Here is a 13988-nt window from a genome sequence, read left to right as displayed (position 1 = left end):
AAACCATGATTATGTCTATAATGGCTAAAAGAATGGCAGAATTGATAGATATAGATCAGTGTGGTTTTGTGGAGGGGAAGCAAACATTTGACAACATTAACAGAACACAAATTATCCAGGGGGAAGCAGAATGTAAGAATATATATCACTGTCGTTGGTGGGTCTTGATACAGAGAAAACATTTGACAGAGTAAGCTGGGATTTTATGAGCAGGGCAATGAAAGCATTGCATTCCCTGATAAAATTATAAGGTTGATTAGAATATATGAGGGATCAGAGTTGAAAATTAAAGTGGGTGGGGTTCTGTCTGATAATTTCTGCTTGAGCAGAGGAACCAGGCAGGGGTGTCCTCTTTCCCTTTTGTTATTTGCATTATATTTAGAACCACTGTCAAAGAAAATAAGGGACTCAGAAATTCAAGGATATAACTGGTGTGGTAGTCAAGAAAAGCTGGCTCTATTTGCAGCTGATATTATTTTATACTTGACAAAACCAGAAAAGGATATTACAGTGTTGTGGAACATTTTGGAATGTTTTCATTTCTTTTCAGTATACAAAATTAATGAAGCTAAAACAAAAGCAACAACAGTAAGTTATGTACCTACACATGAATTGGTTCAGCAATATCCATATTTATGGGAATGTGATAAAATGAGGTATTTAGGAGTATGGATTAAAAATTATTCTGGTGTGCCAGCTAAGGATATCTGGGAAGAGACTAACCAAAGATAATACAAAAACTGAGAAATTGGAAGCTCTGTTATATGGATCTGGATAGTAACATACAAGCAGTTAAAATGTCTTTAGTCCCTTTACTCTTATACACAGGTCAGATGTATTTTTATCAACTAGAGGAGAAGTTCTGGCAAGCGATTAATAAAGAAAAGCAATTAATAAAGAGGTGAAGGATTTTATATGGGAGAGGAAGATGGCAAGAGTCAAGTGGGATAAGCTGATTCTTCCAATAGAACATGGTGGATTGGGATTACCCAACTTGAAGGGGTATTTCAGAGCTACACAGTTAAGGTTCCTATACATAGCACAAGCAGAAACCTATAACTCAATATGATAAGGGATGATGACGAAACAGGGGGGGAAGCTCAAGAAACAAGGAGAGACTGGGATTTTGGATGCAGATCTTCAAGGAGAATAACAATAATCATGCAGAATATTATTACAGAATACTATATTCATAAAGTAGCAGAAAGTATTCTAAGAACTATGCCAGCACAGGAATGGAGAAAGAAGATTCTGCTGATAGGGATGACTGCAATTAGAGATACAGACAATATGCAAGAGTGGACTGGGATTTACTGGAGAAAACTGGCAAAGGAACCAAAGTATTGGGAGCAAATAACTAGAGAAGGAAAGGTAATAGAATGGGAAGATGCCAATAATTTATTTGGACTGCAAGTTACAGATTGCCTTTCTTATCAAGGATTGATATCAGTGTATAGACAAAGAGAAATAAATAGGGGGTGCTAAGTGAAAGACCAGAACTGATATTAGTAGAATCTAGAACAGAAGCTGCCATTTAAAAAGGAATAATTAGTAGAGCATATAAAATACTGCATGATAACTATAAGAATCAATTAGAGGAGGTTACAAAGCGTTAAGAAGAGAGATTGGATAAGCAATTCACAAAGAAACAATGGTGGGATATATGTATGTCTCCCAAATAAGCAACAAAATCTAGTAGATTTAGGATTTTTCCTTGGAAATCTTTTTTTATACCCCAAGTAGACTCCAGAGAATTTTTCCTCAGGTAAACAGCAAATGTTGGAGGTGTGCTGGAGAAGAAAGAGATAATTGGGAACATATTTTCTTGGAGTGTAATGCGTTGGTAGATTTTAATTCCCTGAGGACTACTCTGTTGTGGATACCGGGTTAGCAGCAAAGTGGTGCAACTAGGGAAATGATTTTTCTGTGCTATGCTACAGAATTTCCATTGCCTAGATATATTAAGGCCTTGCTGAGTCTAATTATGGTGGCTGCCAAAAAAGCAATTACTTGAAAATGGAAATCAATATCTGAACCAACTATACTAGAAGTAGTGAATATAATAACAGAGATAAAACAACTGGAATTGGGATCTTACATACGAAAAATGGGAATTGTAGGAACAATACATAAACAGGGGAGGAATGAAGCTTAAAACAAGGCAGAACTTGAATGAGTGATGTAATGTTTGACTGGTAATGATTGGGTCGGTTATAAGTGATGTATAATGTTTGCAACTCGAATTATATGGGTTCCTATTACATGAACAAACTTTTCAAAGTTCGAATGTCATATGGTCGACACCATATGATCGAACTTTGAAAAGTTTGAAGGTTAAATGTAATGGCGCCGTATGGTACAGAATGGGAGAATTTCCCTTTTCTGCACTGAAGTGCGATCTCGGAGTTGGTATATTTAAGTAGGGGGGTGGGGGGTGCAGAGGGGCTTGCCCCCCTGCTCAGAGTGTTAAGGTAAACTTTATTTTTTTTTATGTTTTATTATATATTCGAAGTTTCAAACTTCGATCATATGTTGTCGAACATATGGGATTCAAAGTTTTGAAACTTCAAATATATAACAGACCTGGATTATATCAATATGGTTTGTAATGTAAAATGCTTGCGTCTGGGATTATGTCAGTATGGGTTGTTTTCATTTATATAGTGGCCTAATGGTTAAGGTGTTTGCCTTACAAACACAAGGTGCAGGGTTTGAGCCTCACAAGGGATAATTGGCTAGGCTTAAAATGGCTCGCAAGGGCAATTAGCCTAGTACTAATCTATGAACCTATGAACCCATATAAATGTATGATTACCTGTGTCATAAATGATAATTTAATGAAAATGTTTCTTGTTTGAAAAAAAAAGTCTGTGCATTTTCAAAAGGCAACAATAAAATACCAGTTTTCAATCTTTAGTAAAATATTCATCTCTGAAATTTTCCCTATCTGTGTTCATTTCTTCCTATAGTCTTCCCTATCATAGGTTCATAGGCATGTACTAGTCTAATGGCCCTAGAGCCTTTACAAGCCTAGCCCATAGGATTACCCTGGCATTGTGCCACCCAACCTTAGTTCCTAGTGCCTCTGTCGAGTAGAGCCACTGGAGTGATCTCTGGGGTAAATTTTATATTTCCCATCCAGTCATCAAGGTTTCTCTTGAAGAGAGCCAGTGAGGTGCTCTGCTTGACATGTATGGGAAGTCTATTCCATAGCATGGGCAGTCTCTGGGTTATGAACCTGTACCTCCAGCATGTTCTGTTTATTGTGGTAATGAGGATGAGGTCTCTGGAGCATGTGGTGCGGAGATTGGGATTTCTTTAGATGTAGCATTTCTAACAGAGCTGGGTCAGACATGGCTTTGTAAGTCAAGCAGAAATCGTCTCTAAACAGGTGATATGTGACAGAGAATAGTTGGAGTTTTTTGAGTCTATCCATATAGGACAGGTGTTTAAGGCCTAGGATCCTCATTGTGAGGTACTTTTGCGGCCTCTCCAGGTGTTGCAGGTGTCTAGTGATGTACATGCCAAATGGGGAATTGTACTCGATGATTGGCCTAATGAGGGAAGGCTAGAGGGAGGCAATGACCTCTTTCTTCCTGGATGCAAAACCCTTAGTAATGAGATGTGCCACATAGAAGGACTTTTTGACCACAGTGGCAATGTGGTGTTCAAAAGAGAGGTTGCTGTCAACCTGTGTTCCCAGATCTCTTCTAAAGCCTTCTGTGTTCAGTGAACTACCATCAATGTGGTAATTCAAGGGAACCAGGTTTTTCCCAAGGGGATGACAACACATTTTTTTGCATTGAGCTTAAGGCCATGGTTCTGACACCAGTCATTGGTGTCATTGAGGCCTTTCTGTAGGATGCCAACATCACTTGGGGAGTTTATAATAGCTCCCAACTTGCAATCGTCTACAAACTTTGTCAGCCAGAGTCCCTTTGTGTTGGCCTGGACTTCAGAGAAGTAGATACCAAACAGGAGAGGACCCAGGACTGAACTCTGTGGGACTCCACTCATGACTGGTCGGCAGTCTGACGTGGAGTCAGCTACTTTCACACTGTGGGTTCCATCTGTGAGCCAGTTTTCAACCCACCTAGTGATATAGGGGTTGGTGCCTAGCTTAGTGAGTTTTTCTATGATTCCTGAGTGGGGAATGGTATCAAAGGCCTTGGCCAGATCAAGGTAGGCTGTATGAACCACCTTGCCTTCATCCACAGCTCTGGTGACTGACTCAAAGAAGTCAACCAAGTTGAGCAGGCATGATCTACCCTTCACAAAACCAAATTATGTAGGATCCAGAGTTTGGAGATTCCCTATATCCTTGTTTATTAGGTCCATGATGATGCGTTCCATAGCTTTGCATATCAGACTCGTCAGGCTAATTGGGCGATAATTCTCAGGGTCTGTAGTTGCTCCTCCTTTGTGGAGAAGGATGACTGTAGCAGTGCGCCATTCTGTAGGGACAAAGTCTGAGGCGAGGCCGTGATTGAGCAGGGCACACAGGTGAGGTGCCAGTTCACTCTGTAGTTCATGTAGAACACAGCCAAGGATATTGTCAGGTCCCATAGAAGCTGTATTCTTGGCCTTGGACAGTACTGTTTTAACATGTATAGCAGTAATACTGGGTGCCTGGCAATCTACTGGTATTGTAATTGATCCTTTGGGGGAGGGGTAAAGTTAGCACTGAATCTGTCAGCCAGTATATTGGCAATATCTGTTGGCTCAGTATGGGAGGTACCATTGTGCAGTAGCTCAGAGCAAATCTGGGTATTGCCATGGAGATTCTTTACATAACTATAGAAGGCCTTGTGGTTGTCTTTACTATCTGCTGCAATTCTCTTTTCATAGCTAGCTTTAGAGGATTTGATGAGGGATCTCAACTTTTTATTGAGGCTGATAAGGAAGTTTTTCCAGTCTTGGGACTTTGCCTTATTCCACATCAGTTTCCTCCTTCTGTTGTAGAGTTTGTTTATGGCAGGGGACCACCAGATTGGCTTCCTTTTTTTTTTTTGTGGAGAGTGTCTTGGTTCTACTGGGTATGGTGAGATCCATACATTTGTGTACGTGTTCGTACAGTGCATTGGTGTATGATTCAGCAGTCATGGAACTATTCTCCATTTGCATGGGTGCCATGAAGTTAGGCAACTCTGTTTTTAGGAGCCTAAAGTTAGCTTTGGAGAAGTTTTTCATGGTGGTTACCTTTGTGGAGGGGTTGTGGATTTCCAAGGTGATTAGTTTGTGGTCGGATCTAACCAGGGAGGAGTTGACTATTGGTGTAGAGCAATGGTCACCCATATTAGTAATGACCAGATCAAGGATGTTGCTACCTCTAGTGGGGGTAAGAACGAGCTGGTCCAGAGCATTGGAATTAATGAATTCCAGAGAACATTGGGCAAGTGTATTGGTGCATGAGTAGTTTTCCTAGTTAATGGAGGGGTAGTTGAAGTCACCCAGTATGAGAGTGTTAGGTTGGACCCTAATATTCTCCAGGGTGCTTAAGAATGTGGAGTGTGACTCTTGGGACATGGTTGGGGACCTGAATTGCTGTCTTACCTAATGTTAGCTGCACCTGAAGTATCTCAGATGCGTTATGCTGGGCTACCAGTCTGGAGGTGTGCACATCCTTTATAAATATGGAAACACCACCACTTTTGGAGCTTTGGTCCAAGTTCTGGGGCCGAAAGGTGTGGAATGAGTTATAGCCTTGTAGTGCAGGGGTGCTTTCTGCTGTCTTGAACCAGGTCTCTGTTACAGCACACATGTCGATGTACTCCATTTTAAGGAGTGCTTCGAGTGAGTGCATTTTTTGAGATTTAGACTTCTAGCATTAAGCAGCAAGATTGTTGCTTAGATATCTGTTGTCTTACTGTTCTGCAAATATACAGAGATCAGTATATATTTTTTTGGTTTTAAAATTTGCACTGTGATTCCTCACATCTCTGTTGAAACTGTCCCCCCACCCCTCATTTTCTGCCTTGTCTTCAGCTGATATAACTGGTTTTTATAGCTTGTGTGTTGCTTAACTCAAAGTTCCCTTAATTTGATCTGTTAATAGCAGCCTGCATTTAAATTGGAACCTGTGTACTGAGAGACAGCCTTACAAGACTATCTGCAAATATATAGATCTGAGTTTATTTTTCTGTATTATTCTGTATTATAGAGCTAAATTGCTGCTTAGATATCTGTTGCCTTACTGGTCTGCAAATATACAGAGATCAGTATATATTTTTTTGGTTTTAAAATTTGCACTGTGATTCCTCACATCTCTGTTGAAACTGTCTTCCCCACCCCCTCTCCCTGTTCTTGGTTGTAGTTTAAATTTGGTGGCTTTTGCAGTGCCCGCCCCACTGTATATTTGATCTAGGACACTCCCCCAGTCCCATCTCTTTACCGAATTCTACCTAATAAACCCTTTCTGCACTTGCTTTTAGTCCTTTTTAATTTAATTACATTTTTTCAAACTGTGTCTGGACTAATATTGCTACATACTCAAGTGTGCCAGCTTGCACTGCATGTGAATTGTTTTTTACTACTGTTTTTGCTACTTTTCTGAAAAAAAAAAAAATTGTAAGCCTGTTTCCTACCTTTCCTGTAATTAGTGTTCCAGATACAGATTTGCTGTATCCAGGACTGTTTGTAAGCTTCTGAGCCCCCCAAGCCTTTCTGTGTTGGAGGAAAGCCTTCTAACTTTTCAGTGGGAGTGGTAAGCATTAGGTAACCTGTCTACCACATAGGGAGTGGTTCTGGCCCAGAATTTGTAGTTATTGGCCGTTTGGTCGGTCTTCCATCTCTCTCAACTTTCTAATTTGAAGGCTTGCATTTGCACTTGTTTCTGTCCTGTAACTCCTGGGCCCATCTCATTTGCTCACTCAAAAAAAAAATGTATCTGCTTTTACTGTATTTGTGTTTCTTCCTACTTTATTTTCCTTTTGTGTCATCTTAAAAGTACTCAATTGTATTTATTACTGCTTGGTGTAACTCATTCTAAGTCTTTTAGTTTAAGCACTTGGGCTTCAGACCAGTTGTTCTACATTAGGAAGGTTTGTGGCCTGCACTGTGGTGGCAGGACAGGTAGCTTACATCCTTCTAAGTTGAGAACTGCTGATTAAGGGCTCAGTGTATGTTATTCTAAAAGTGTATTAGTTCTGGTTTAAGCACTTGGGCTTCAGGCCAGTTATTTTACATTAAGAAGGTTCGTGGTCTGCACTCTTGTGGGAGGAGAGGCTGGACTCTGCCCTTCTGAGCTGGGAATTTCTGGTTAAAGGCTTATAGTGCCTGCATATTTGAACTGTTTCTTACTGAAATTGGTACACCTTGTTTGCTGTAGCATAGACTAGATCCAGGCCTGCTGAATCTAACTGTGTTTGTATGCTTGTTGTTTGTTTGCTTGTTATTTCCCTAAAATGCTAATTCCACCTAAAACGTGGCTTTTCAGTGCTTCTGTGGATCCCTAGTGATATCTGCATTGCTTACTGTACTATTTCCTTGTTTCACTTGAAAGAAAGTTACTGTTTGTCGTTTTTGCATTTAAGTTACCTGGCACTTGCTCACTAAAGCAATTATATAAGTCAGCACTAAAAAATTAAAAGCACTACACCCTCACAAACTCCCCTTGAGTACCTTGTTCCTCATTGGCCCTTTTTTTCAATTATAAATGAATTCCCAATACTATTCTAGCATGTCCAAAGGTCAGTTGTCAATCTCCTCTCTGGTCCAGCTGGTGAATCTGGGAATCTTGAGGCAATGTTACAACTGCCTCATGTACACAGACAACCCTCTCCTCCTCCCAACAAATTCCAAAACATGTGAGAGATGCAACCATATAGCCAAACTGGAGGCTAAGCTCTCTCAACTCAGTACTGGCGTAACCAGTCAGGAGGAGAAGGAAACCACACTCACTACAATTCCAGTCTCACATAGACCTACCACGACAGCAAACCAAACACATAAACACACAAAAACATACTCGGAGGCTCTAAATAAAAATCTGCCTAAGCAGCAGAGACCTCCAAAGCAGACACCCAAGCAACCGCTACCCCAAAGCAAAACATGTGCAACACATAGCTCAGAAAGCCAGTGTGCCAAACAGTCACATCCCTTAAGGATAAACAACACACCTGATACACTTGTAATAGGTGACTCTATCGTCAGGCACACTGACGTCCCGCTCACCAGGCTGAACAAGGAGAAGGTCACGGTGAGCTGCCTGTCAGGCGCTAGGATCCGCCACATAACACAAGCACTCAGGTCACTCCAAGGCAAGTACAAATATGACTCAGTCATTGTCCATGCTGGTGTGAATGACCTGAGACGTACCTCCCTAGACTACATGAAAAGAGACATAGAGGAGCTCTCTGAGCATGTAGCCCAGGCCGGTATGACCCTGACCTTGAGTAGCATCTTACCCTCACCAAGAATGATGCCACAATATGAAGACAAGATGATCAATTTCAACAATTGGCTTAAGTATTGGTGTCATTCAAAGGGGATCCAATGCCTGTCAGCCTGGGATGACATGCTCGACAAGCCACGATGCTTCGCTAGGAATGGCTTGCACCTGTCACCCCTGGGCTTTCGGATATTGGCAAAGGCTCTTGCTACCCCCATAGTGCCTTTTTTAGGCAAGGCTCAAAAGACAAACCCACCTCCATAGGTATCACAAGGGATAAGAAACTAAGAGTAATGCTACTCAACGTCAGAAGTCTAAACCTCAAGATGCAAACACTCGAAACTCTCCTTAGCATGGAGAACATCGATATCTGTGCAGTAACAGAAACCTGGTTCAAGGCTCCCGAGAGCACCACAGCACTACCAGGTTATACCTCATACCATGCTTTTCGGCCCCAAAACTTGGACCGAACCACAAAAGGAGGGGAAGTATCAATATTCATCAAAGATACCCACACCTTCAGGTTGGTGGCACAGCACGAAGCATCAGAGACTATCCATGTGCAACTAACAGTGGGTAAAACTGCCTTCCAGTTTATAGCCTGCTACAGACCACCCTCCCAAACCCAGGAATCCCACTCGGCCTTCCTGAGAGCACTGGAAAATATGAAGGTCTCTCCAAACACCATTATATTGGGCGACTTCAACTACCCAAACATAGACTGGGAGCATTACTCTAGCTCCAACACCCTAGCCCAAAGGTTCCTAGAATTCATAAACTCAAATGCTATGGAACAACTTGTTACCACTCCCACAAGAGGGGAAAACATACTGGACCTGATCATCACCAACATGGGGACTCTATGCCCAGACCAGAAGTGTATCCCTCACTGGTAAGATCAGACCATAAACTAATCTCACTGGATATTCACATCCCGACCCCACCCCCTGCCCAGAAAACCACAGTGAAAAACTTCTCTAAAGCAAATTTCACACTCCTCAAAACCGAGGTGGAATCCTTCAAAGCCCCCGGGCCTGTGGAAAATATGGCCCAGACCGCAGAATCCTTTATAAACGCATTCTATGAACACCTTCAGGAATGCATGGATCATGCAATCCCAAATAAAACCAAGACCCAATCCTCCAAAGGCAGACGTCCTGTCTGGTGGACCCCAGCCATAAACAAACTATACAATAGAAGGAGGAAGCTACTACATGATAGAGCAAAATCCCAAAAAGGGAAGGCATCTCCTAACAGTATTAGCAAAAAACTACGGGCACTCATAAAATTGTCTAAGGCCAGCTTCGAGAGAAAAATTGCACAGGACACTAAGGATAATCACAAGGCTTTCTTTAGTTATGTTAGGAACCTGGGTGGGAATTCCCAGATATGCTCAGAATTAGTCCAAAATGACAAAAAATACACCGAACCCACAGACATTGCCAACATCCTAGCTGACAGGTTCAGTGCAAACGTCTCCCCCCCCCTCCCCATCAAAAGGGCAAATATCTATCCCAGCAGAGTGCTGCCCCCCTGACATCTCAGATGCTCAGGTAAGAGCCACCCTCTCCAAAGCAAAAAACACAGCATCAATGGGACCAGACGGTGTCCCGGGCTGCGTCCTACATGAACTCCAAGAAGAGCTAAACCCAAACATAAAACTACTGTTCAATCTCAGCCTTACTACAGGATATGTACCCAAAGAGTGGCGTACAGCAACAGTGGTCCCTCTCCACAAAGGTGGTGCCTCAATGGATCCTGGAAACTATCGCCCTTAAGCCTGACTAGCTTGGTCTGCAAAGCTATGGAAAGGATCATCATGGACCTCATAAATAAAGATATTGGGGACCTACAGACACTGGATCCTACCCAGTTTGGCTTTGTTAAAGGTAGATACTGCCTCTTAAGCCTGGTCGATTTCTTTGAAACAGTCACCAAGGCCATTGACGAGGGGAAGGTGGTCCACACAGCCTACCTGGACCTCGCAAAAGCCTTCGATACAATACCCCACTTGGGCATTATAGATAAGCTCACCAGCTTAAATATAAACCCCTATATCACTAGATGGGTTGCAAACTGGCTCAAGGACAGAACCCACATGGTTAGAATTGCTGGAGCCATGTCAGACTCCAAACCAGTTACAAGTGGCATCCCACAAGGCTCAGTCCTGGGACCTCTCTTGTTCGGTATATATTTCTCGGAGGTACAGCCAACACGGAAGGACTGTGGCTGACCAAGTTCGCAGATGACTGCAAACTGGGAGCCATAATCGACTCTCCAGCCGACACAAGCATCCTCCAAAAGGGCCTCATAGAAACAGACAACTGGTGCCAGAGTCATGGCCTCAAGCTAAACGCCAAAAAGTGTATAGTCATCCCTTTGGCAAAACAAAGTGCCCACAAATTACCACATAGGTGGTAATCCATTAAGTACAGAAGAAGTAATTAGGGACCTGGGGACCCAAGTTGATAGCAATCTCTCATTTGACAACCATGTGGCCAAAGTGGTTAGAAAAACATTTTATATAGCCCACCTAATCATGAAGGGATTCACATCTAGATCAGGGGAGGTCTTCATGCCTCTTTACTCATCCCTCATCAGGCCCATAATTGAGTACAATGCCTCTTTTGGGATGTACCTTACCAGACACCTGCAGCAACTGGAAAGACCCCAAAAGTACCTCACCAAGAGGATCAAAGGGCACAAACAGATGCCATATGCTGCCTGGTTAAAGAAACTCCAGCTCTACTCAGTGGCATACCGCCTGCTCAGAGGCGATCTGTGCCTGACGTATAAAGCCATGCCCAACCCGGAATTAATGGACATGCTCCACCTCAGAAAATCCAAATCCCATCGAGCTACGCACTCGAGAGACTTGAACCTCAGCACTGAAATAAATAGGACATGCTGGAGGGACAGATTCATAACCCAGAGGCTCCCTTCACTCTGGAATAAAATCCCAGTCCAGGTTAGGCAGAGTCCCTCATTGACTCTCTTCAAGAGGAATCTTGATGAGTGGATGGGAGATCATAGGTTTACCCCGGGTATCACTTCTGTGTCACTGTTAGACAGAGGCACAGTATACTAACCTCGAAAAAGGGCATAGCAAAATTAATTTAAAATGGGTGGCGAAAGCCAAACACACTCTGGCTAGGCTTATAAATGCCCTAGGGCAGATAGCCTAGTATGAACCTATGAACCTATAAGACTCTCAGATTGCATTTGTTTGTAGCTGTTACAGTGGTAATTTGGTCTTTGGAACACCACCTAAAAAAAAGGCACTATAGGGGTGGCAAGAGCCTTGGACAGTATCCAGAAGCTCAGGAGTGACAGATACAGGTCATCTCTGGCAAAGCATCAAGGTCTGTCAATCATGTCATCCCAGGCAGACAGATACTGGATCCCCTTAGAATGACACCAGAAACTTAGCCAATTGTATCATTCTGGGTGATGGTAGGATGCTGCTCAGGGCTAATGTCATACCCACATGGGCTACATAATCCAAGAGCTCCTCCATGTCTCTTTTCATGTAGTCCAGGGAGGTACATCTGAGATCATTCACACCCACATGTACAATGACAGAGTCATATTTGTACCTGTTGTTGAGGGACCTGGGTGCATGCATTATGTGGTGGATCCTGGTGCCTGACAGGCAGCTGACTGTTACTTTTTCCTTATTCAACCTAGTGAGTGGACATCAGTGTGCCTCACTATCAAGTCACCTATGACTAGTGTGTTGGGCATGCTGTTTTGCCCTATGGGCTTTGGTTGAGTGTCACACTGTTTAGGAGAGTTATGTGTCTTGTGATTAGTGTTGTGTTGTGGTGGTCGACTGCATTTCTGCCTTGGTGGTCTCTGCTGTTTGGGTAGATTTTTATTGACAGCCTCGGCGAAGGTGGGCATGTGGTTTGTGGTTTTATGTGAAGGCAGTGCCGGTGTGTATTCTGGAGGTCTATGTGTTCCATATGGTGTGGTGCAAGTGTTGACCTTCTCCTCTTGACCAGCTATTCTAGCCATGGCTGGAGAGTGCACAGCTTCCAATTTGGATATGTAAGTTCATGGCTCACAAGTCTGAGTGTTGAAAGTTAAGAGGAGAGGGTTGTCAGTGTACGAGGCAGTTACTACATTTCCTTGGGATGCCCAAGTTCACCAGGTTAATAGGAGAAAGCACAGGGAACTGACCTTTAGACATGTCTGGAGGGGTGGGCATTAATAAATACTGGAGCTGTTTCCTTGTAGAAAGTTTAGTACTGGTAGCACTTTTGTGTGCTACAATAATTTCTACAAGAAGTCTGGTAAAGTGCTAAACTAATAAGCTAGTAAAAGTGCAGGAGAGGAGAGAACTAGCAGAGCTAAGGAAAAAATTGAAGAGCAGACTTTGGTACCACTCAGAAGCTTACAAGCTGTCCTGGATACAGCAAATCTGTATCTAGATTAGATTAGTTACAGAAAAGGTGGGAAACAAGTGCAGATGTGGACTTTTAAATCAGAAAGTTGAAAGAGATGGAAAAAAACTGCCCAAACGGCCAATAAGCTACAATTTCTGGGCCAGAAACCACTCCTCCTATGGTAGATAGGCTACCTAGTGCTTACCACTCCCACTGATAAGCTAGAAGGCTTTCCTCCATCACAGAAAGGCTTGGGGCCTCAGAAGCTTATAGACAGTCCAGGATAAAGCAAATCTGTACCTGGACTAGACTAGTTACAGGAAAGACAGGGAACAAGTGCAAACACGGGCCTTTAAACCAGAAAGTTGAAAGAGATGGAAAAACTGCTCAAACTGCCAATAACTACAATTTCTGGGCCAGAAACCAGTCCTCTTGTGGTAGATGGGCTACCTAGTACTTACCTAGAGTTCAGGATTATTTAACATAGATATTTATACTGGATATTAAATATTCCTTTTATGACTTGGGGATCCTTTCTCTGTACATCTTAACAATCCCAATTTCTGTTCTCTTGTGACAGTACTGGTTATGACACTGTTTTTGTTGCTCCACCTCCCTGGGTTGTGATGTACTTATCTTACCCAAATGTCCGCAATTCCTCTTCAGTAGCTTTCCGTCAAATCCGTCAAATTTAAATGAAATGCTTTCAATAAAACCAGTATTAAAATTGAGGGCTGCCAAATTGTAATTTTCCCTATGTCCACTAGATGGTAGTAAAAGCACATAAAATCTCAACAGAAGCACACAAAATCCCAGCCGATATAAAGTCTCTTAGTATTGAATTTAATTAAATACCCTTTTCAATTGTACTATGCCTTATAAACCTTTTAATCATTTTTAATTCATTTATTTCTTGAAAATATGAATTTATTGAACCTCCATACAATATAACTTTTTAATATATTTTTGATTTTTATAACTATTTTTGAATAAAATTGATTTTATCTACCTTAATTAACTTAAATCAATTATTTAAATTCTTTAATTGATTGATGTATAAAAGGTGTGTGTTTTTCTGTGTTTTGTATCAGAATTTGTGTTTTTTCTGAGGAAGAAGTTCGAAAACGCAGTTTTGTTGTGTACAAGCGTTAAATAAACCAGTTTTATCTATTTTACATTCATTTTGGATTTATTCAACCATTTTAACACTG

The sequence above is a fragment of the Protopterus annectens genome, chromosome 2.part1 (assembly GCF_019279795.1).
Source record: "Protopterus annectens isolate FY-2018-M chromosome 2.part1, PAN1.0, whole genome shotgun sequence".
In the NCBI taxonomy this organism is placed as follows: Eukaryota; Metazoa; Chordata; order Ceratodontiformes; family Protopteridae; genus Protopterus; species Protopterus annectens.
This window is presented reverse-complemented; position numbering follows the sequence as displayed.